This window comes from Adiantum capillus-veneris, chromosome 10, assembly GCF_014529385.1.
Source record: "Adiantum capillus-veneris isolate H3 chromosome 10, ASM1452938v2, whole genome shotgun sequence".
NCBI lineage: Eukaryota > Viridiplantae > Streptophyta > Polypodiopsida > Polypodiales > Pteridaceae > Adiantum > Adiantum capillus-veneris.
The window spans coordinates 16,245,894-16,271,359 of NC_140940.1; the positions used below are offsets into that span (position 1 = coordinate 16,245,894).

At 46.7% G+C, this 25,466-nt stretch overlaps 1 protein-coding gene across 1 annotated transcript in view; it reads right to left on the reverse strand.

Annotated features, from left to right (window-relative positions):
* LOC147448498 (FACT complex subunit SSRP1-like) overlaps nucleotides 1–25,466 on the reverse strand; it is a 72,713-nt gene that overhangs the window by 43,026 nt on the left and 4,221 nt on the right. The gene's annotated exons all lie outside the window — the stretch shown is intronic.

Below are 25,466 nucleotides of genomic sequence, written 5' to 3' on the forward strand. Positions count from 1 at the left end.
CGGTTTGCGATCTGGTGAACACCTCGACTCTGATCTAGAACACCTGCAATGCCACATACATAAACAAGGCACTTGTGGAGAAGAGAGATCGCTAAAAAGAGACACGACATCTGAGAATGAGAGGGAGAGAGAGAAAGAGAGAGAGGGATTTCTCGGAAAGGCTCTCCATGTCGATAACGAGCTACTTGTACAAGTGACCAAAGGTGGTATGGCTTAAAACAAACATACCCCAATGGATAGATCTAAGGTACACACAACTGACTGCTACTACCATCTGCTTGTGCACAAGAGACCACTAACATGGCCTCGACATGGGCTACCCTAGCCTCTTGAGAAAGCGAGGCTCTAGGGGAATCTCTCCTCAAAACAACACTGATCTCGAGGGAGAGCGGAAACGAGACCATGGCTGCCAGCAAAAACGCTGGGAAGACCTGTCGAGAAACGCCAGCTAAGCTGCCCTCCCATTGCCCACAACATCACCCTTACGACTTTCTCGAAGATAAGAGCAAGAAGACCAAAGAATTCGAGGAGGGCGGACAAGCAATAAAATTTGATACCTTTTTCAGGTTTTCGAGATGCACACAAGGCCCTCGCTTTTATTCAACAGTTTGACAAAGCTTTTCCTGGAGGGCGCTATTCAGAGCACTCCAAGATTAGAAGAGCAACATCCTATTTGAAAGGAAATGCACGCACGTAGTGGTCCACTCTTCTATTACGAAAAGAAGCACCGACAAAGTGGCTGAAGTTCAAAAGACTTTATTTCCTCGTGGCTCACTCAAGAGTACGAACATGACGTGATTACCGCCCGGAATCATCTTCGGATAGCCAAGGCAGATACTCTGGATACTTATTGCGAGAGATTTTGGGATGTTTTTCTAAAAGGCGTCATCTTTTTTAAAAATCAATTTTTAGCACCAAATCGATTGATTCTGTTGTGGACTTCCCAAAGAGATTCAAGATTACTGCTTATTACAGAAATCTGAGTCCATACAACAACTGATGGGACATGCTAAGCAAGGGTTTGCTATGCATTCAGGTAACTTGACGTATCCAACAGATCAACCTTCGACAAATGATGACGGAAGTAGAAGAAACAAAGATACACGCCCCCGACTGACAGAGATCAACCTTTGACAAATGATGACAAAAGCGAAAGAAACAAAGATACACGCCCTCGACTGACAGAGGAACAGATTGACGAATACCTCAAAGAGGGAAAGTGTTTCGACTATGGGGAACGACATATATCTGCAGTGCCCAAAAAGGCACAAGAATGAGAACGACTGACAAACTGGAATAGAACTGGGCGAGGAGATAGCTCGCTCTAGAACGCATATTGGATAGAAAAATTGAAAAATATATTGATGTGCTGACAGTATTTTTTTCCTTTAAGACTTTATGAATGAATAATTTTGAAATAGGAATTCTCGGAGATGACTCTAAATTTATGTGAAATTAATATGTTTTGAAAGATCTTGCTATTTGTGTACAGATAACAGGTGAAATCAAGAATGAGATGATGACCAATTTGCATATCAATGCAATTGGAAGCAATAACAGCTCCAAAATCCAGCTCACAATTCGAGATAAGAATCATGAAGTTTGAATGATAATGTTGATTGCAGATGAATAATATGATTGGATAATGTGGTGAGCGCGTCAAGAGTTCCCAAGGATGAGATGGCTACACAGCAATAAGATGACTAGACTCAATGATTGAAACACTCTGTCAGTATGGACTCAGTGTGTGATTGGTGAACTGGAATTCTCGAAAATGAATCTGATTTTTGATTACTCACACATGTGATTATGTTTGAATGCAAGATTGAAAGACGAAATGATTGACAAAATGGCTGCAGAATTTTGTTCTCGAGAAATCTATGGACATGATCGCAATAAGAATTAGTTAATCCGACATCCGTGAGCTTCGGTGTGTATCTAGATGCGATTGCTAAATATGTTGCCAAGAATCATGGTCCTATATCTGGATGGATTTTATGTGGAATGACTTGAATGTGATGTGATGTGACCGTCGTCTTTGTACAAGTGCTGGATTTGTGTCGTCTAGTGTGTCGGTACTTAGAGTCCGTGTCTATTGAACTGGTTTATGGCTTATGTTTGATTTTGCAAGCGTAATCGAGGGCTACAATTCTTTCAAGAGGGGGGTATGTCACAAACTGATGACGTGGCTGAAATGTAGGAACAACGGTACGAATTCCCGCAAACTTCGCCGACATCTTGACGTGGCAGCAATACAGAACCTCCACGTTTTGCGTTGACATGCCATGTGGCAGGTTGCATGGATTTCCACGATTCATGTTGGTTGCTTTTGGGCCAGTTGCTTTTGAATTTGCAGCTTTTCAAACAGTACGGATTCCCGCAAACTTCGCTAGAACGCTGACGTGGCAGCAATACAAAACCTCCACGTTTTGCGTTGACATGCCATGTGGCAAGTTGTATGGATTTCCGCGATTCATGCTGGCTGCTTTTGGGCCAGTTGCTTTTGAATTTACAGCTTTTCATGTAGCTGCTTTTAATTTTGAAGACCATGGGCCTATAAATAAGAACTTGAGGGCCTCCTGAACTCGGTTTGCTGACGAGCAATTGAGCAAAGAGGACAACCTCTGACTCTGTAACTTTGCTCAAGTATTAATATAAAACAAGGAAAAATTACCAAAATACCCCTCTAATTTGCGGAAATTCCCAAAATATCCCTAAAATTCAAAAAATCCCAAAATATGCCCAATATTTTGCCATAAATTCCCAAAATGCCCTTCAAATTTTCCAAAATTCCCAAAATACCCTTGGTTGTGAGATTAAATATTTCCTAAAATAAAAAAAGTTGTATCTTTTCATAAGAAAACTGATTGTCTATCAATACAAGATGCTAAAAGTAGAATTAGAGTATAGGTTTTGGAGTCATTATTTTTACACATAATTGCCTTTCTTTACGAGGTAGTCACAAATTACGTTCTGAGCACTCAAAAACGAATCTCAGTTGTCAAAAAGGAATAAAAATTAGAAAATATAAAACAATCCAACAAAAATAGATACGAGTGTATGTTGGGACTTTTTGAAATTTGAGGGGTATTTTGAGAATTTCCACAAATTAGAGATTTATTATGGTAATTTTTCCTAAAAACAAATACCGAAAGCGGCGCCGGATTTTGGGGCCAAACCCTTTGAGCACGGAACTACGCCGGGCCGTGTCGAATCTATTTTAAAAGTTGTGAAGTATTTTAAGTAATTCTCTCATGTGTCGTGCCAAATTTCCGGCTTGGGGTGTCCAAGTCTGTAGCACTAGGAGAACCATGAAGACTGTCTCCCCACTGTGATAAATGCCATAGCTAACTGTAACTGGTTTTTGGTCCTTCTTTTTATGGTCCAAGAAGGACCATTATCCACATGTATCAGACGACATGTCAATTAAGGATAAGTAGGTGTCCTAAACTGCAGTCTCCAAGGATCAATCTGGAAGACACGGCATAGTAACAAATGCTCATATTCACTAGAAAGAGCAACCGTCACACCAAAATTCCGAAAGACGAAGCAACCACCGAAGTGGCTCAACCACTTCCCGCTCAATCCTGGGAAAAGAGAATAAGTACCATTAGAAAGAAATCTGAGACAACATAGAGTAAAATTACTTCCTCTGTAACTAAATAGCAAACCCGAATCATATAGAACTCCAAAAAGAAGCCATTTATTGAATCATCCAAAAGAAAAACGCAATCTCCAACACTCCCCACCAGCGAGTGGTGGCCTGACGTCACGAAGATGTGACAACCACTAACCTTGGTTGTTGGTTTCTTTCCTTGATTTTTATTTAATTTTTGGGACCCTCCTTTTGACGTTACAAATGTCCAGACATTGTATAGCAAGTGTGAAACAGCCGATGGCCAAGAGTTTCACCCATAGCAATGAAGGCTAGGTCGCCACGAGTTGGTCAGGCCAATCAGCACTGGAATCCGAGTAGTAATAGGTTGGCTAGGCTTAGTTCAAAGTCACACGACACTTTATAAGTTGGTGGGTACTAGGAAATTAACTCAAAAGGGGCAAACTAGACACTCTACAAGGCCACATCAATTGGGGGCACCCAATTTTGAGAAAAAGGCTGATTTTGGTTGCCTTCTTCTTCATTGTGAAGCCTACAATGTGTGTGTAAGTAGTGGGTGCAGGTTTACAGCTTTAAATGAAAAGCTTGCCTTCTCCCTTGTTCTATGTAGCAGGATGATTCCGCTCTTGTGCACCTCTCTCCCCTTTTGAATACAGAATCGTGATGCCCAGCTCAAGGGCTACTCATCTGTATATACAGTTGTGTGGGTTTATGCATGGTTGTGAGGCAAGAGCCTCTTGCACATAACTGGAATAGCTAATTGCTAATCCCCCACAGGTACAGGTTGATTCGCAAACATTTCTCACGAGAAATCTCGTCCAAATCAAAGGGAAAGTAGACCTAGTGTCACGTGCACATCTAACCCTATGTGCATGTGGACAAGCTACTTCAGGTTCAGGGTTCAGGTCAGCTTAGGAAGTGTTCTGACACCTTTGTGAGCCTGTGCGCAGGCCATGCATGTCAAGGCACTTAGAGTAGTTGCATATCCTCTGGTTTTGTAGCAAGCTACAGTGTCACTTTCACAGGACACAGTTACAATTGGTCTGGTCTGTTCACACTGGACGGACACTCTGGGCGGTGACACGTGGCAGGGATACGGATGGTGGCCTAGTGGACATGTGGCCAGGTCACACTTAGCTGGCTAACATTTATGGGCCGTTGGTGGCTCTGTATGATTGTATCTATGAGTAGTAGCCGTTGGGTTATTATCGTTATCTTATATAGATGGTCGGTTCGTCGTTTAGGTAGCGGGTCTTACACTGAGCACTGCTTCACCATCCCTGCACATCTGAGCCTCGACACCCCATTTTGTACCTGTGAGGCTGGGCTGGAGCTGAGTGTGCTGCCACGCCTGAGTCTGTACATGGTTCTTTGAGCTAGTCAAGTCCGCATGTTCTGGTCCACTGTTGTGTCTCTGTTGTTATCCATTGTTCCTGTGTTTCATTCTGTTGACAGAGTTTCCATTTGTTTGAGTGAGATTGTCGCGCACATTGCACTGAGGGGCACCCACACTGTAGAGAGCACGACACATTATCCGCGCTACAGGTGCTCTCATTTTGGCGATCACGGTGGGACCTCAACTGAAGTCTCACTCAGTTGAGTAGCTGGTTTCTTCGCTTCGCCTGTGCAGCCTGTTGGTCTGGTCCAGTTTCACCCTTGACAACTTAATCTAGTTGGTCTAGTCTCTCGCCTTGTTGGTCTAGCCCTCTCTCGCCCTGGTCCACCCAGTGCTCGTCCTGGTCTAGTCCTTCTCGTCCCTGGTCTAGTCCTTCCTCGTCCTGGTCCAGGCAAGGTGGTCTAGTCACTCGCCTTGGTCTAGTAGAGTCTAGACCAATGTTCACCCAAGTGAAGGTTGTCTTGCCCAAGTGAAGGTCTTCTTGCCCAAAGCTTGGTGGGGTTGGCGGTTACTGCATGACACATACAAGGAGGTCTTTGGAGCGTCAAAGTGCACTACTGAGTCCTCTGAAGTACTACCACAGACGACGTCAACCCTTGGTGCCCAGTAGAAGCATATTAACCCCATCACCCATACCTACTCATACGGCTACCTCCATTCCTTCGACCGGTTCTACATCCTCCAGGTCACCTTCTCCGGTAAGGCTCTCCCCTATTCTGTTACAGCAAGCTAGTGAGCAACAAACTCAGGAGCAAGAGGCCATGGAGGAGCTCACAAGTGTTCTGGCAAAGGTGAACATCAAGTTCCCTACCTTTAAAGGTCTCTCCGCAGAAGATGCAAACGACCATGCTCGGAGGTTTGTCTCTCTTTGCAGAGGTCGTGGCCTCAACAGAGAAGACGCATACTTGGTGCTCTTCCCGTCCACCTTGGATGGTCTTGCAGATAAATGGTACAGTCAGTTTGTTGAAAACCACTTTACTACTTGGACCATGTTAAGGAGACAGCAGTTATGTGAAGCTTTCCGAGCAGGGGATTATCAAGAGAAGATTCTAGATGAGTTGGCCAACCTGTTGCTCCAGCCCAAGCAGACATTTGCAGAGCTCATGACTAGAACAAAGTCCCTGGTCGCCAAGCTGCCTCAGCAACCAAGGGAATTCATGGTGAAGAAGTGGGTAGAGAAGGCTCTGCCTAAGACTTCTGAAGCCAGTCTGGAGGACTTTGTTGCTACTGCTACTAGAATAGAGGGAGCAAGAAGGCAATTCACTGACTCTCCTCACTTAGATACTGCCCCTGTACTCATGGACAGTCCATCGGACCCCTTGACTTCGTTAAGAAGGGAACTGGAAGCCCTAAAGTTACAGCGGGCCCTTCACGAAGAGAGATCCTTCTCTCTCGGACAGGAGAAGCCTCCACATCAAGAGGCTTATGATCAACTTAAAAGAGAGTTAGAAGGTCTCAGGTCTCAGCAAGAGACTAAGGCTATGGTATGGTGTAGTTCATGCCGCTCTCCAGGACACCCTCCACAGGACTGTCCCCTTCGCTCTTATTGCCACTTCTGCGAAAAATCGGGTCATGAAGATAAGGATTGCTACTATATAAAGGGATTGCACAAAATACAGCAAAGTCTTGGTCCTACTCTCCAACAGGGGTTAGCACCAGCATCCAACATGGTTTCCCACTACGGCCATCCCAACTACATGCCACCTTTGCTCAATACCCCTGCTGTCCAAGGTATGTCAAGTACTTTCCCGACTCAAAGTTTTTATAATGCTAATGCCACCTCAACCCCTCAGAGCTTCTACACTTCAGCCTCCAACTCCATGCAGCAACCACCTCGTCCCCCGTTCCGTCCTTCCAATCGGCCCATACTTTGCTTCAGATGCGGAGAATATGGGCATTATCAGAGCAAGTGTCCTTTACCTGAGGGGTCCCCTCCTTGTCGTCATTGCCCTGATTCGAAGGATCACTACAGTAAGGATTGTCCCACGCAAAGGGCATCCACGTCTTCAAGCTCGACTCAGAACCAACAAGAATTCACCTTCCCGAAGATAAACTTGATTACTGTGAACACCGTGTCTCAACCATCACCTGCTACTCATGTGGTTAAGCCACTGCAAGTGGAGGAGCTTGCTGGTGTCCTTACTAGGGCACAAAGAGAAGCTCTTGGTCTCAGTCTGCCAACAGGTCCACCTCGCCAGTCCCCACTTCCTCAAGCTGGTCTATTTGACCCAAAGGACAAGTCCTTCAAAATTGCTCAAAGCAAACCAACTTCACTGTTATCTGACATTGATGGAGCCTTCTTGGAAGCAGTGGCGGACTTGGAACAGATTAAGGTCCCAAAGAGAGCTCAATTCGAAGGCGCCAAGCCCACAACAGAAGCCATCTTGAAAAATACTTTTCAACAGGTGTCACTATACGACATGCTAAGGCTCGACGCAACACTTAGAAGTGACACCCTGTCAGTCATTCAATCTCTGTACCCAGGGGCTGGGCCTAGTGGCGGGCACCTCCCTGTACAACCCTCAGAGTCTTATTTGATTTCCTATCCATCTGCTCCCCTCACCGATTATAAAAGTCCTCGCCTCACTGTATCTATTCTTGGGCACCAGCTATCTGGCGTTATCGTTGATGGAGGATCTGGAATCAATTTGATGCCCGAGTTCACTATGATGGCCTTAGGTCTAAAGCCTACCCGACCTGCTCCTTTCACTGTTACATTGGCCGATCAGAGAACAGTCTACCCAATGGGCATAGTCGACAAGGTGCCTCTGAAGGTACAAGATTTCACTTTTAACTTGGATTTTGTGGTAGTTAATCTTCCCCAGGTAGAGGGAGGTTATCCCTTGCTGATTGGTAGGCCATGGTTGCGACATACGAAAGCACTTCACGACTAGGGAACCGACGCCATGTGGATACATACTCCTGGCTCTCCAATGCAACAAATTCGTCTCGAAGGAGGTATGGATCCGGTTGTTCAACAGAGCTCTTTGTCAGTAGAGTCCAACCCTGACTTGGAGCAGCCGGTCCCTCCTGATGGGTCCGATGAAGACTTACTGCAGTGGTTAGAAGCTACCTCTTCGATGCCATGCTATGTAGTCTCTCTTCAACCTTTGCCAACAGATTCACCCTCTCCCCCTGATCCTACACCTGAAGCTACCCCTGAAGCCAGTAATCCCAGTCAGCCAAGTGAGCTAGAACCAAGTGGACCGGTCTCTGGTGCCCATCCTTCAGAGGGTCCCTTGATGGAAACCGTCAGCCTGGGTGAGCCTATAACCCACCATAGAAGGGGGAAAAAGTCTTCCTTGCAAGAGTTGGCCAACACCCAAGCTCCTTCCTTAGCCTCTACTCCATCTGACTCTCCACCCATGCCGGAGCACCTTGAGGTATCTGAGGATTTACCATTTGCAGAGCTTCCATCAAGATGGTTGCAGGAAGAGTATGCTGATTTCAACATTGATCAGATGCCAGCTCATAATGTCCAGAAGCTAACAGAGGCGGCACGGTCTTCTCCCTCTGACGCAACCTCGCCCACTGCACCGCTTGACCCAGTCAGAGAGGTCAACCTAGGCGGCCCTGACAACCATCAGCCCATCTTATTAGCCACTTGGTTATGGGATCACCCCGCTCTACTCGACCTGGTAATCTCTTTCGAGCGCTCTTTCAAGGATGTGTTTGCCTGGTCTTACCACGATTTAGAAGGAATCCCAGCAGAGCTAGGAGTCCACACAATTCCTCTGGTTGAGGGGGCTAAGCCGGTCAGAGGACGGGCTTACAAACTGAATCCCAAGTATGCAGAAGCAATCAAAATCGAGTTGGAAAAAATGCAAGAAGTAGGTATTATTGTACCAGTAGAGCACTCAGAATGGTTGTCCCCTATGGTTATTGCCCCAAAGAAGTAGTCCAACAAAATTCGAGTTTGCGTCGACTACCGGGCTCTGAATAAGGTCACAATCTCGGACGGATTTCCGACACCTTTCACTGAGAGAGTCCTTGAAGAGGTCACTGGCCATGTACTGTATAGTTTTATGGACGGGTTCAGCGGCTACAATCAGTTAGGAATACATCCTAACGACCAAATCAAAACAGCTTTTGTGACTCCCTGTGGTATTTTCATCTACACTAGAATGTCTTTTGGGCTTAAAAATGCACCGCCTTCTTTCAATCGCATAGTATATCTCATCTTTTGTCCTCTGCTTACTGATCACCTTCGCATATTCATGGACGACTTTTCCACCTTCTCAGGTGCTCAATGTTCGATCCCAGTAGAAAATCTAAAGGAGCATCTTACTCAGCTCTCTGCAGTCTTCCTCAGGTGCAGAGAGGCATGGTTAAAGCTCAATCCGAACAAGTGTCATTTTTTGGTCACAAAGGGCACACTGTTGGGCCATGTGGTCTCTGCTCAAGGTTTAGCACCTGACCCAGAGAAGATAGTGGTCATCTTGAAGTTACCTCCTCTCATAAATCCCAAAGGTGTTCAGAGCTTTGTGGGCCACACCGGCTATCATCGCAGGTTTATACATATGTATGCACAGGTTGCTCAACCATTGACCCGGCTCACCAGTGCTGCTGTTCCCTTCCAGTGGTCAACACCTGAGGCTGAAGCATTTGCATACCTCAAAAAACGCCTCACTGAAGCGCCTATTCTAGTTGCCCCGGATTGGGCCCTACCTTTTCATGTGCATACAGATGCCAGTCTGCTGGCTGTGGGTGTTGTGCTGACTCAGCCTAGCAAAGAGTTCAACTTGGATCGCCCTGTACATTATACAAGTCGCTTGCTCACCAAAGCAGAGCGCAACTATAGCACCACAGAGAGGGAAGGTTTGGCTATAGTGTATGCTCTACAAAAATTTCGTCACTATTTGTTAGGGGTCCACTTCACAATTATTAATGATCACCATGCCTTGCGCTATCTGCTTAATAAGCCACAGGTCGCAGGTCGAGTATGGTGATGGCTCCTCCTATTCCAAGAGTTTGATTTTGAAGTGGTACTCTGTCCTGGTAAGCATCATGTAATGGCTGACCACCTCTCTCGCATTCGCACAGGTGAAGAAGCTACAGGGATTGCGGATGACTTTCCAGATAGCAGTCTTTTTAAAATCGATACAACACCGGAATGGTACGGCGAGGTCCTACATTTTCTATCTACTGGGCTATACCCAGAGAAGGCATCTCCACTGCAGAAGAGGAGATTGCTGTTGAAGTCCAGGCCTTTCACTCTGATTGGGGACCACCTCTACAAATCGGGACCAGATGGTGTTCTGAAGCGTTGTGTCTCGCCTCATGAGGTGGAGCATATTCTGGAGGATGCCCACAATGGTCCCACTGGTGGCCATTACCCTGGTCACATCACTGCCCAGAAGATTCTACAGAGTGGTCTATGGTGGCCCTACATTTTTAAGGATGCAATAGCATATTCTAAGGTTTGTGATGTGTGCCAGCGTTGTGGGCCGAAGCCAAGTAAGCAATCCAACCGTCCTCTGCAGATCTCGATGGCGTGGCTACCTTTTGAGAGATGGGGCTTGGACTTTGTGGGTCCAATATATCCCCCGGCTCAACCAGGTAGTCGCAAATATCTGCTAGTGGCTACAGACTATGCAACAAAGTGGGCAGAGGTAGTGGCGACAGTAGATTGCACTGGCAATACAGTAGCCAAATTTTTATATGCAAATATTTTATGCAGATTTGGATGTCCCTTAGAGATCACCAGTGATAGGGGCAGTCGTTTTGTCAATGACCTGATCTCAACTTTGCTGGCCAATTACAAGATTTTTCATCGCAAGTTGTGCTCTTATTACCCTAGAGCCAATGGGCAGGCCGAAAGCACCAACAAGGTTCTGATCGCCCTCTTGCGGAAAGCATGTCATCTCCATCCAGCATCGTGGGCTCAGGCTGTGCACGGTACTCTTTGGACATACCGCACATCTTTCAAAGCAACAACGAATCAAACGCCTTTTCAACTAGCTTTCGGTTTGGAAGCCATAGCTCCATTTGAGTTCAACTCCGAATCCCCTAGGGTGGGCAGTCTGTGTGCAAGTTGGGGCATGGAATCTGCTTCTATATCCCGTCTCACCTTATTGGATGAAAGCCGCCGTTTAGCTTCACACGCTCTGCAAGCGGAGCAACTTCGTCGCAAAGCGTGGCATGATCGCCACCTCAGAAAGCCGAAAATAACGCAAGGCACACTAGTGCTACTCTATCAGACAAAATATTTGAAAAAAGCAAAGAAGCTGGTTCCAACCTGGCAAGGGCCCTTCATAGTACATGAGATTTTGCCACAGGGGGCTGTCCAGTTAATCACTTTGGAAGGCGTTCCTTTGCCACTGGTAAATGGCTCTAGAATCAAGTGCTATTACTCCTCTAAGTAAAGGGTCTGCAACTATTCTGCCATCTGTAGGTTCTATGTCCCATCTCTCTCCTCCCCACTATCTTTCCATCAAAACGGGTGTTCTGTTACTGTCTCAGTTTCTGCTATGTCTACAAGTTTCCGCCTTTCCTCTAAGATATCTTTTCTCCACTAAGTCCTCGTAATAGGGTATTATCGGGAACTTCTACAGTCCAGTCACTCCTCTAATCAGTCACTCCTCTAAGTGTTTCTATTGTCAATGTTATTTGCGGTTAAGTATTAAGGTCCTTCCAGTTAAGCTTTCAGTCAAGCTTCTAGTCAGAGTGGTTTTGTTCAGTTTGAAAAGTGGAATCTGCTTGGGGACTCTGCTTAGATGGCGATTGGGACAGTGAACAAGGTGTAATCAAGGGCTGGATGAGACTCCCAATGCAATACTGTCTATGTGAGGAATTGGCAGAGTTTATGTCAAAGAACTTTTGATTCCAATAGCAACAAAAACCTTTGGTGCCATTAAAATTTCAGCTTTGATGCAGGAACCTTAATCTACTAATACCCTTCTTTATCTGGAGTCAAAATTGCCCTTTCTTTGTATCTGCTCAAACTTTGTACTACTCAAAAATTATCCTCTCTTTGTATCTGCTAGCACTTTGTACCTGCTCACACTCGCTGCGCCCTTAACCTACCATAGTCTCCCAAGCCCCTCGGCCTACCTACCCCTTGCTGCTCGCCCCCTACCCTCTAACCCTCGCCCCTACCCTCTCAGCACCCCCCTCGCCCCTACCCTCTCCTAGCACCCCTCTCGCCCCTTACCTATACCCTCGCCCCTACCCTCTGCAGCACCCCCTCTCGCCCCTACCCTCTCCCAGCACCCCTTTCGCCCCTACCCTCCCACTCTCGCCCCTACCCTCTCCCAGCACCCCTCTCGCCCCTTACCTATACCCTCGCCCCTACCGTCTCCCAGCACCCCTCTCGCCCCTTACCTATATCCTCGCCCCTACTCTCTGCCAGCACACTCTCTCGCCCTACCCTCTAACTCTCGCCCCTACCCTCTATCCACCCAATTTCGCCCCTGCCCTATTTTTGTTCGAACTCGCCCCAGCCTAAATCGTTTTGCAGAAAATCCAACTTGGTCTGCATCTGACTGAGTACTTTTCCATCACTTGTCTACTCAACTGCTCTGGTTGTCATCCATCCGACCTCACCATGGCAGGAGGTAGCAAGCACGAGAAACAGCCAGAAGGAAGTAGCAAGAAAAAGGTAGAGTTGAAGAGGAGGAAACCTCTGGTTGCAGAATCAGAGAGCGAAGCAGAGGAAGTATCTGCAAGCAGCAGCAGCCATGACATAGATGACTTTACCTCCAGTGACCCAAGTGATGAGAGCTACAAAGCAGACTCAACAGTATCTGATGATTCAGATGTAAATTCCGAGTCAGGTGCTTCCAGTGATCAGGAGGAACATTCAAAAGTGGCTCAGAAAAAAGAAAAGTAGCAAATCATCACTCATGAAATCAAGAGGCCTGCTTCTTCAAAAAATCGCACAACATTCTCATTAAATTTTCATATGCAGCAACCTCGACCATCTCTCAGTGAGGTGCTTTCGACTGCTCAGCTACGGACTCTGGGCCTCACAGCATTAGCTGATGCAAATTTACCTGATACGGTTCCAGCAGAACTGATACATCAACTGTTGAAAGACTTTCCAAAGGTCCAGGGCCACAAGCTAACAGCTACAAGGCTTGGCCATGCCATGGGTATGACCAACTTTCCAGCTGTGAAGTCTACTACTCGCACTTTCTCTTTGTTGTCCAAGGATGCGACAACTCAAGCATGTCAAGAGCTATTGAGCTCGGATCACCCAAATTATGAGCGAAACAAACGGCTTCTCGCAATCTTCAGGTATTACTTTCTGGCTCGGGATGCCAACGAAGACAAGGTAAAAACAGATCTTCTCACTACATTCTCCCACTGCGACGGGCTATACTGTTTAATCCACACTATCCCATGTGGATTCCACCAAATTCTCTTCAGCTCTTTGCAATCTAGGGCTAAAAGATTTCGGGCCCAAGTGCAGTCTGTGCAGTTAAGTTTTAAATGTTTTGCGGCACCTCTCTTGGCATGGGTCATAAACATACCTATTAACATAAATGAAGTGGATGAGGAACAGGGAACCTCGAAAGGGAAAAGGAAAACCTTGAGCATGCAGGTTGACCCCGCAGTCACCAAGAAAAAGAAGATCAAGGCGAAAGTGGTGAAGGATACAGTGAAGTCTCTACTCTCCTTGCCAGTTTCTGAGAGCCAGCAGACTAGGGTACATTTTCAACATCATACGTCTACTTCTACACCTGGTTCTGCTGTGCCGGCACCAGTGTCTACTGCCGCTCCTCAGGACAGGATGGTCACTTCAACCATACAGGATCCTCTTCCTTCTTCTCCCATCTTCACTCATACACCGGTCAACATATCTCTCGCTCCACCTACAGCAACAATCTCCGAGACACCTACTACACCAACTGTACCTACTTCTAGCTCGCCGGCTGTGCCACATGTGCGCCCTCCAGCATCACATTCATCTGAGGGATCTTCAGGTAGGACCAACTCCACTTCTCTGTTTCAGCTTTCAGAGAAGTTACTTCAGGACTCCAGAGCTGCTATTGCCACCATCGAGCTAGGCGCGGAGTAGCTAATTGCAACCCACCAGCATCACTCTGTCACATACATAGCTATGGAGGGATATCTGCGAGTTGCCGAGAGTGTCATCGCAGATTGAGATGCAACGATTTTTGCACTATAGCAGGCATTGAAGATAAAGTCGAGGATTATTGATGACCTAAAAGCACAGGTGCAGGGATTTCAAGAAATGCTTATGTATGATAACAGGCCTACCCAGGCTCCTGTGGGATATGGATGGACTGAGCCAGGGATACAGGTCCAGAATCCAACAGGCTTTGCAGTGCCAGCAGGTCCCTCTCAGCCCTCTCAGCAGTTCATGGGACACTACCCAGCAGGTCCCTCTCAGCCCTCTCAGCAGTTCATGGGACACTACCCACAGCCCCAATTCCAATACTTCACTCAGCAGGGGTCTCAGGTCCAGATGCCACACATGCAGAGCCAGAGTGTTCCTTGTTGTGACGGTGTTGCTGGTGCACACCGCCATGGATGTGTTACTAGGCGTCCGGAGTTCACTTCAAGGCAGGTGCTTCCATCGGCTGTGCAGCAGATGGCTGCTACAACCACAGGAAACCACGTTATGCAGAGCACAGTACAGCAACCGCATAGTTACACAATCGATCTGATGGCTCCTCTCGATCTGGATACTTCTAGAGCAGCAGTGGCGACGACACTTTCCCTTGGGTGACAGGACTGTGCTCTTACCCCACCTTTCATTGTACATATAGTTAAATTTGCAGTTCATTCAGTTTTGGCTCACCGAGACGGTGACTAGTCTTGTGGCGGGGAACCTGTAGCAGGCTACAGTGTCACTTTCACAGGACACAATTACAGTTAGTACAGTTGGTCTGGTCTGTTCACATTGGACGGACACTCTGGGCGGTGACACGTGGCAGGGATACGGAAGGTGGCCTAGTGGACATGTGGCCAGGTCACACTTAGCTGGCTGACATTTATGGGCCGTTGGTGGCTCTGTATGATTGTATCTATTAGTAGCCGTTGGGTCATTATCGTTATCTTATATAGATGGTCGGTTCGTCGTCTAGGTAGCGGGTCTTACACTGAGCACTGCTTCACCATCCCTGCACATCTGAGCCTCGACACCCCATTTTGTACCTGTGAGTCCTGGGCTGGAGTTGAGTGTGCTGCCACACCTGAGTCTGTACATGGTTCTTTGAGCTAGTCGAGTCTGCATGTTCTGGTCCACTGTTGTGTCTCTGTTGTTGTTATCCATTGTTCTTGTGTTTCATTCTGTTGAGAGAGTTTCCATTTGTTTGAGTGAGATTGTCGCGCACATTGCACTGAGGGGCACCCACACTGTAGAGAGCACGACACATTATCCGCGCTACAGGTTTCACCCAGCTTTCCCAATTTATCCATTTTTCACTTATTATAGAATAAAGTGACTTTTGTTGGAAAACTGGGTAGGGCAATTTTGCTAAGTCAATATATAAGAAAACCTAACGCTAGCACTTTCTAGCAGAAGAGGCAGAAGAAGTCCAGCAACTTGCAGTGCACCTTCTCAGTAAGACCGGCAGGAGGCCTAGCATTTTCCAGCCAACAAGAAGCAGTTAGCGTTTTGGTTGCAAATCAGCCTAGCATATTCTACAACAGAACCAGCCTAGTGTTTTCAATAGATAGCATATCCAGACCAGCGTTTGGCTACAGTTCACCTAGCCTTTTTTCGCAGATTGCAGATTGCCTAGCGTTTACAGTTTTTCGGCCTCAGATCATGCCATTGCATCAGCGTTTTCAGTTTCCAGCACTTAGACACAGCAGATCTAGCCCCTCGCCTCGCAAATCTCACCTACCCGCAACAGATCCTCGCCGTACCGCCAGATCAGCCAGCGTTTTCAGTTTCAACCCGCTGTCCGCAAATTCAGCATCCACGTTTTTAGCGCATCGTCATCGCGTCGCCGTCCTCGCCGACACAGTGTCAGAATTCAACAGTTAGCAAATTTGCAGATTTCAACCTCAACGTTTTCAGATTTCAGCCCGTCCTCGTCATCGTCATCATTGTCGTCAACATCGTCGACAAGTCCATTGCATCTAGACCATTGTACCAGATTTGTGCAATCAATAGCATAGACCTCTCTCGCCATAGAGAGGGAGGCCCTTGGAGGAGGGTTTGAGAACCGTCTGGTGTCGTATTCTTCTCTCTCTCTCTCTCTCTTTATTACTTCGCACGCAGTTAAACAAATACAAGGAGCGGAGCACACTTTGTAATAAAGCCTTACGTAATCTATCTCATTACTATTACACTATAGACTTGTCCTTTGCCTTACGGACTTTATTGGACAAAATTGGCTTTAAACAAAAATGTGAATGACGAATTGCCCATATAACAATAGTATTGCCTTTGTCGTATCTTCTTGGCCTTTTTCTTTTCCGCTGCCACATTAAGATTAAAGGATTCTGAAAGTCCGGATATGGGGGTCTTCTTTAGAGAAATTGAAGCCAATTTTTACGGAAGCAAAAGACAAAAGACTAAACTTCAACTTTACGGCCCCGGAAACTTGTGAACACCCAGAGTCACTTAAGGAAAGTGTATGGGAGATTGTCAAAGACGTGGAATCTTATGGCATAGAAGACGCTTTGCCTTGTGCATTGCCGCTAGTTACAGCCTTCACTTCTGTCCTTGTTTTAAACCCCTTGTCTCAATGTCAGACCCCGTAGGTTCCATTGGGCACTGGGCTAACATGTCTAACCCCAATCGCTACATAGCAGCTTGCCAGATAAGGAGAAAGCTGCATTCATAAGTGGAGATATTGAAACTATATGTATAAACAACTTGTTTTTGAAAACAAAAGGATGTATAATACTTAGAGCTCCGGGTGACAAGAGCAACTTTCAATTTGTTATAAGCCCAAACTATAGATTCAATAAGTTATTATCAATAGCCGCAACCACTGAATAGAAACATTAGACTAAAGGCCCGTACAAAATGAGCCCCTAAGAAGAAAAGAAAACCATAAGCAGATAATGAAGAACCATATGACTGAATAACTTGAGAAGCCTGTGCCCACATCTTGCAGCCATCTATTGATTGTTGTTGAACTTTGTGCTTTGTTTCCTCCAGTAACGTGACTCACTGCTCCCTTTTCACTTACACTTCCCCATAGAGGATGCCATTCAAAAGTGCAAAGAGGAAATGAAGGAGACCATTGCCAAGATGAACCGCAATCTATTGGGCACAATAAAAATGCTCGAAGGACGCGTGTTGATCCAAGAAAGCAAGATCAATGCACTGGAAGATCGGGTGACGACTCAAGATGAAGAGATTGCGTCACTCAAGAAAGATCTCGCCCAAGCACGATCAAGAAACACACTGGAAGAGGGCGAATTGCAACCCTCAATAATCGAAGAAATCAACACGATCAAGGAGCAAGTATGGGCCATCAAAGAGGGAGAAGAGCAACACAAAGAGATGACGACTTCTTGGGTAGATGTTCTTACAAAAACTCAACAGAAGCCGGATGAAGCCGAGAAATGGATCGAGGTGGCCAAGAAAGGAAAAAGCAAGGAGATAACATCCACGTCCACACCCACTATCATTAATCTGACACTAGAGGAGGAGCAAAGAAGACGTGTGTGCGCTTTACATGTGAGAATTGGTGGTCTTAGAGACAAAGACAATGTGGACGAAGAGGTAAAAGAACTCATGGCCTTGATGGGGGTTCATGAGCCGACGCACACAAGAGCCTGGAGAGTGGGCAACATAAAGAAAAATGGAAGCAGTGGGGAAACCTCAAAAGAAAGGGCACTCGTCCTCCGTTTTCCCTCCATGGAAGCGAAGAAGTCCTTCTTGAAGAAAAGGCCAACTCTTAAAGAGACGGGCTGTCACGTGACACATCCAACCCTATGTGTCCATGGACAAGCTACAGCATGTTCAGGGTTCAGTCAGTCCAATCGATCTAGATTAGAAGTGATCTGGCACTTTTGTGAGTCTATTCGTAGACCGTGCATGCCCAGTCACTCAGTATAGATGCATATCCTCTGGTTGCACACAACATGATCATCAATATTCCCACCAGAATCCATCACATTCCATCAAGGGAATTTTCCAGTGCATTTAGCTTATTTTCCCTATTTTTGACATTTTTCACTTATTAAATTAAGTGACTTCCCAACAAAAGTAGATAGGGCAATTTTGCTAAGTTTGTATATAAGCAAACTAGAGCTAGCACTATTTGGCAGAAGAGGCAACAGGAGCTCCCCGCTCAACAGGCACCTTCTCAGTAGGAACCATCAAGAACCTCTACACCTTGGCGTTTTTGGTCAACCCCAACCCCTAGCCCTGGCGTTTTCAGTTTTCCCTCATCGCCCACAATCCTCTGGCGTTTTCAGCTTTGCCGTCACCGCCAACATCAAGCCTAGCGTTTTGTAGCATCGCCATCCATCCCAGATCCCTAGCGTTTTTACTAATGCTCCCCAAATCTGCCAGCGTTTTCATTTTCAGCCTGAAGTGAAGCATTTGCAGCACTCCATACAGCAGCAGATTCAGCCCTAGATGCATGCAAGATATCGTCATTTTCAGCCTTCAAAAACGCAGCCAAAACAGCGTTTTTCAGCCACCCGAAACAGTCCCAAATTTTCAGCCATAGCGTTTTTATGGACAGCAGATAGAAGACCGCAGATTTCAACCCTAAAATCGTCGTCGTCATCCCCGTCGTCGTCACCGACATAGTACCAAGTTGCATCATCATTGTACCACTTTGTGCAATCATAAGTAGACCACTCTCGCCGACGAGTGGGGCCTTCGGAGGAGGGTTTTACAACGTCTCTGGTGTCGTATCTCTCTTCTATCTCTATCTCTCAGTCTCATTCACTTGCACGCACAGTGTCCATTCACTTTGTTTGTGATCATAGCATTCTCTCATCAAGAACGGAAGGCTCTCCCTTCCATAAGAATTAAAAGGAACCTTGAGCACAGTTCGGAGCACTCATCTTGAGCAAAGCGCAAACAATCATTCCGCTGCACCTTACACGGGCATCATTCTCGGGGATGATCTTACCCTCTCGCAGATCGCTCATATGCAGGAGGTAATGCCAGAGATTAGAGCGGCAAGGGAAAAGGCAAGATTGCCTTTTACCGAGATGAAAGAGTGGTAATACTAGAGCGACGCTCCACATGATGGTGCGAGACTTATGGGACCACACTCAAAGTGGCTGCCTGGAACTGTAATGGATCTATGCGTCTTGATGTGGGTGCTTTTGAGGATAGTTTTACTAGAAGAGACATCATCTTTTACTCTGAGACACATCAGGCCTCTGGGCAATCCATGCCTCACATCAATGGATACAGATGGGAGATAGCTTACGGACGGGAGACGCGCTCAGAGCACAAAGGACGGGGCTCGGGGGAAGTGGCAATGTTATTTAGAGAGGATTTGAAGCCATTGATACATATAGCCCACAGGGATGAGCAAGCTAGGTACATGTGGGTGAGATTGAAAGCAGAGACAGGCAGATATCTCTACATTGCTAATTGCTACTTTCCCCCAAGTACGTTTCTATGTATCACCCAGAGGACAGTCCCCCTTTTCTATTTTGGATGATGACATATGGGAGTTCTCTAGAGATGGTGACATTATCATTCTAGGGGACTTCAATGCTAGGACTGCCCATCACCAGACAGTGTTTTATGATACTTCAGAGGAGATGCTGAGAGAGCTAGATTTTGTAGAGACGGGCCTGGCCAGAATATCACACGATGTGGAATATACTGAGTATGGGCGACACCTGATAGACATGGGCATTGCACATGGACTGGCCACCTTGAATGGCCTACAGAGGTTTCCTGTTGTCTGCGGGAGGTTTCACATGCTTCCCACACAGACATGGAGCCAACACAGTGGACTATGTCATGGCGCAGCCGAATCTCATCTCTAGTATCCAGGATCTCACAGTTGGGCCCAGACCGGTTGGGGTGGCAGTGGATCATGCTCTTGTGTCGATGACCATCTCCTTCTAGTTCAGTGTAGCACACAGGCCACAAGTAGCAGCCCCTACTCGCAACACCTTCACGCGGGAGACGGATTCTGTATACATAGACGAGATCTACAAACGCCTATGCATTGAGGAACCGGGGCGACCTCTGGAGAAGCTTACTAATATACTGACACAGACATTACATGATGCAGCAGCAGAGGCATACCCACACACCCAGCCTGAGCAGAGACGCCGATCAAGGAGCATGCCTCAGAACAACTGGTATGATGAGGAGTGTCGCCAGACTAGAGCTAAACTTCGTGCTTTTGGGGGACGTCACTCACAGACAGTCACAGATTGACTTCCGACACCTGGTGCCGCGGAAGAAGAGGGCATTTTTGGCTCGCCTAGAGCAAGATTTGTACCAGCTATTCTTGAGTCAGGACTCGCATGAGGCGTGGCGGCTCTTTCATGAGGAGTCTCCCCCCCCCCCCCCACCCCTGCCGTTACCTCCACAGAGACCTGGGGTTAGTACGCATCATCTTTGTACACAATACCTGGACAGCCGCCCCTTCCTGACCCCCCCAATCCATGCCCACACACTTGTGCTTTTTTCATCGCTGAGATGGTGAAGAAAGCCATTGACAGGATGAGGACTAGGAGAGCATATGATCATGATGGCTTAGTGGCTGAGCATTTCATGCATGCCAAAGATCTACTAGCAGAGCTTCTAGCAGTTATGTTTAACCGTGCCATGTGTGAGGGCTTGCCGGATACTTGGGGCCTATCTACGATTGTACCTATCTTCAAGTCAAGAGACCCTATGGAGCCTATAAATTATCGCACTATCATGATTGGACACACACTGGCACGGTTGTATGCATCCATTCTTGAGCAACAATTGAGTAGAAGGGCAGAGAGGGAAGGAATGCTTGCAGCTGGGCAGGCAAGGTTCAAGAGAGGCTTCTCTACTCTTGACCATATCTTGACACTCAGGACCATCATCGAGGAGGGCAGATCTCATGGGAGACGGATCTATTGTAGCTTTGTGGACTTCCACAAAGCCATTGACACAATACCCGGAGCTAGATTGATGCGCAGATTACAGGAGATGGGAGTACCCACAGAGCTCATTTGGGGATCATGGCATTGTACAAATCAGTAGTAGGGCATGTATGCACCCCTGAGGGACTATCTACACCGGTTCACTCCACTATTGGGGTGAAGTAGGGCTGCCCGCTCTCTCCTAGTCTATTCGGTATGTATGTGGATGAGGTTTCTGACTACATTAAGAGAGATGGTGATAGAGGTGCACAGCTGGCAAGGACATGGATTCTACGTTTGTTATATGAAGATGATATTGTGTTGATCTCCGAATCTCCGGAGGGGATGCAGCGTCACTTGGATGCTTTCCATAGGTTTGCCCACGAAAGTGGTTTGTCTGTCAACCTTAGTAAAACCAAGGTTATGGTGTTTAATACCACCCCACAGTGGATCAGGAGGTCAGCACCTACATTCACATACGACCAAGAGACTGTGGAGTACACAGATGCTTACACTTACCTTGGAGTGGTTTTTAGCGGACCTGCATTCTCACTCAGGAGAGCAGCAGAGACCAGATTGACTAGAGCCCATGCAGCATTGGGTAGATTGGAGAGGATGTGTTCGCAAGTTCGATTTCAGGAGCCTCGGACGAAGCTCTGGCTCTTTGACACTTTGGTGGCTTCTGCATTGCTCTATGGCACTGAGATATGGGGACCTTCATTGGATCACCACGGGAGGTCGGGTCGCACTGATGGATGGGGGAACATGGAGAAACCTCTCGTCTCTATGATCTCGCGGCTCATTAGAACCAAGGCATCAGTACCACGTGCCATTATCAAAGCAGAGCTAGCGGCCCCCCCACTAGTGGTTGAGGCACTCACCAGATCAATCTCCTTCATACACCGCACGTGGGAACTTCCTAGAGACAGATATGCTTGGATTGCACTTGAGTCCTCTCGACAGTTAGCCATGCAGGGAGGAGATACAGCATGCTGGTATGGGGAGATGACATCATGGTTTCAGGCGCATGGGTTCAGCATAGACAGGTTGCCACCCTTCCAATACTCATTGGATGCACCATCTCCCACTCTTACACAGTCCGAGATCACCAGGCTCATCCGCCAAGACCTAACCCAGCTAGACACCAAGAGGACATGGATACAGCCAGCACAGGAGTTGGGCACGAAGATGGCTTTCTACAGAGAGCATCTTCTCCAGCTTACGGAGGATGGTTTTGTGACGAGACCCAGATACATAATAACCCACTTGTCTCATGGTATACGATGTGCTATTGGCCAGTTACGCACATCTTCTCACCAGTTGTGGATTGAGACTGGGAGATACAACGGATTACCAGCAATCTACAGAGGCCAAGACATGCCCCTTGTGTGACATGGAGCCTGAGACAGAGTTGCACTACACATGCCGCTGCCCCGTCTACTACGAGATACGAGGCCGCTTCCATTGCTTGTTCAGAGAGGGTTTTGGACCACTCTCCAGAGTCATGGGATACGAGGATCAGAGATGCATGGGTTTGTTCTTGCTCAAGCTGCGCAGACACAGAGATAGCCTGATGAGTGGAGAGGCTAGCCAGTCTCAGAGACAGATCACAGATTTCTTTAGAGCAAACACGGGACAATTGCAGGAGCCACTCCCACAGCAGAGCTCCCTTTCGTCTCACACCAGAGGCACACTGATCAACTGAGCGATTGAGCTGGGGAAATCCAAGCGCCCACGACTGTGGAGGACATACACAGCATCGACGGAGGCTACATCAAAAGATTCGGAGCACTCTGGCCAAGCATGCACGAGACTATTGACCATGGAGGAGATTGATGAGATCCGCCAACGATCGATGCTAGATCTCCTGTGATTTAGCTATCCCAACAAGCCGCCCATTTTGCTTAGTTCACATCGAGCAATCTAGGATCCCAAAGTATTTTTTGTTTTGTTATGTTGTTATTTTGTTACTTTGACTTTGTATCAGATCCACCACATTGTAACTTTCTGGTCTCATAGGTCACTTTGGCCTTTTGAAGGCATTAATATAACATTTCATCTCTCTCTCTCTCTCTCTCTCTCTCTCTCTCTCTCTCTCTCTCTCTCTCTCTCTCTCTCTCTCTCTCTCTCTCTCTCTCTCTCTCTCTCAACACCTTCATTCACAATGTCAATTCACTTTGTTTGTGATCATTGCACTCTCTCACTAAAGGAACGGAAGGCTCTTTCTTCCGTAAGAAAAAAGAACTCTTGAGCACAGTTCGGAGCACTCATCTTAAGCAAAGTTCAACATTCACTTCCGCTGCACCTTACACCTGTAGGTGCGAACTTGCTACAAATGCGATCTGCACGCAAAACAGAGCCCCAAATAGGGAATTATAGCTTGTGTTTTTTTGCAGGTTTAGGGTTTTGATCCTTTTTCATCCCTAATAGTCCGAGGAGCTTCGGGGAAGTTAGGGAACTGCGAAACAAGTAATCCGGTGCATTTTAGGGGTGAAAAACAGACTCCAAAGATTTCAGCATGCTGTATTTTCTCGCCAAGTTTGTCAAAGTGTTGTAATGTGCGCGGGAAGTCACCTAGGATATGCGAATTTTTTCTATGAAGCCTCCTATTGCAATTATGGTGCCAAAATTGGGCTAGAATAGGAGAAATACCGGAAGGGGCGCCAACCTTTGGGAGCAATGCGGTGTCACTATCTGCTTGGGAGCACTCTAGCTGCCAAGCTGTGGTTTGTTTGAAGTGTTGAATTCCAATTTATAGGCTTGTTCATGAAGTTCCTTTGCGTAATAAAGTTAAACAGTGTAAAGACGTAATAAAGTTAAACAGTGTAAAGATCGGGTGAAAGCTAAAGTCTACCGCACTTCCGTGAGTCTACGTGCCAGTTTCACCAAACTGCACAACCACCAGTGCAACAAGTTCATATGCCTGAAATGAAGAAGGCTCCAGATAAGTGGAAGTCTAAGCAAAAGAGATAAAGCCAGCTCAACAGCAGAGTTCCCGTCAGTTACCCTATTCTGCGAGACTGTACGACCAATCAGACTTCAATGCCGCGGATACCTATAAATAGGACCAGCTAGACTAACTGTACAACAAAAACTCCACTGCCACGGAAACCTATAAATAGGACCCACTAACCCCATTTTGGGGACGCTACTCTTGGCTCAAGACTCTTCATTCTTCAGACTCTGGACGAGTCTTGTACCAGTTGTACTTTCATTTTAGAGCTCTGTCTTTGAACTCTTGTACTTCGAATCATCATCTAAATCCGAATACAATTCCACTTGTCTTATAATCTTAAGTCTATTCCCTTTCAGTTCAATTGTTCATCTGAAATTTGAATCAATCATCTGGCCATCTGAAGTCTAACTCTAACTCTAGAATAGTTGTCCAAGCAACCCACCTCATTCCAACTAGGCTCGGGCGATGGCTCCTACTTCCTTGGTAAAGCCTAGAGGACCTATTCAATCTTTGAATAATGGTATGGGAGATGAGTTACAAGTTGTAAATTGTAGTGATACTCAAGTAAGGGACACGTGTATGTTAGCTTCTAGCATTGTGAGCCGCACTTCGGAGCAAGATGGCTCGACTAATTCTCAATGGAAGCACAGCCCATCTCTGACTTTTTCTATAGCATATAGCTATTGATGACATGCCCACACAGCATGGTGTACATGCTAGAGATGGTGAAATTCTAGCCTGCACAAGTGACAGGATCCTAGGACCTAGCAGACTTTGATGGAGGTCGCTAGCACTTGTTGTCATTGGTGGATAGGATTGTCTATTCTAGGCCCTGCAATTCTCTATAGAGAGGTTTGCTTGATAACCCTGAGTGCAGGAACAGTTAATCCTATGTGATGTTTGCATCTATGTCCATCTGCATGGCACTAGGTCATCTAAGTGACCGGCGGGTCATGAACTAACTTGACAGTGTTTGGCAGATTCTTGCCGAGGGGCCTAAAACTTAGAGGCAGGAACAGGTACTTATAAGTGTTCGCCGAGGTGCCTAAAGGGAAAATGAAGTTTACCCAACTTATAAAATTCTGCCGACAGGGCCTAAAATCTGCTGGCGGGCTGATTGTACGGATTTTCTGCGTCCTACACCAACAGTGCCACGTGGCAGCGTATGGAATCCCGTGATTTCTGTAGGCAGGTGCAGGCCTGGGCAAATTTGGCACAAGCTTTTTGAAGGCAGATGCTTCTGGAACCTGATGTTTTTAGAACTTATGCTTTTGGTGTCTAGATCTTGTTTGTGGCTATGTCCAGCCTTGTGAGGCTTTTCCAGATTCTAGGCCTGTCGGGGATTTTTTCCTAGATTTTGTCGGGCAGGAACCTTGTGCCTTTCTGAAGGGCGCCCTAGTTTACTCCTATTTCTCCCACATTTTGGGTCATTGCATGTAGGGTGTGGGTCAGGCATTTCTGCTCGGCCCCTATATAGGGTAGGTAAAATTGCTAAAACAGCATCCCAGTGTAGG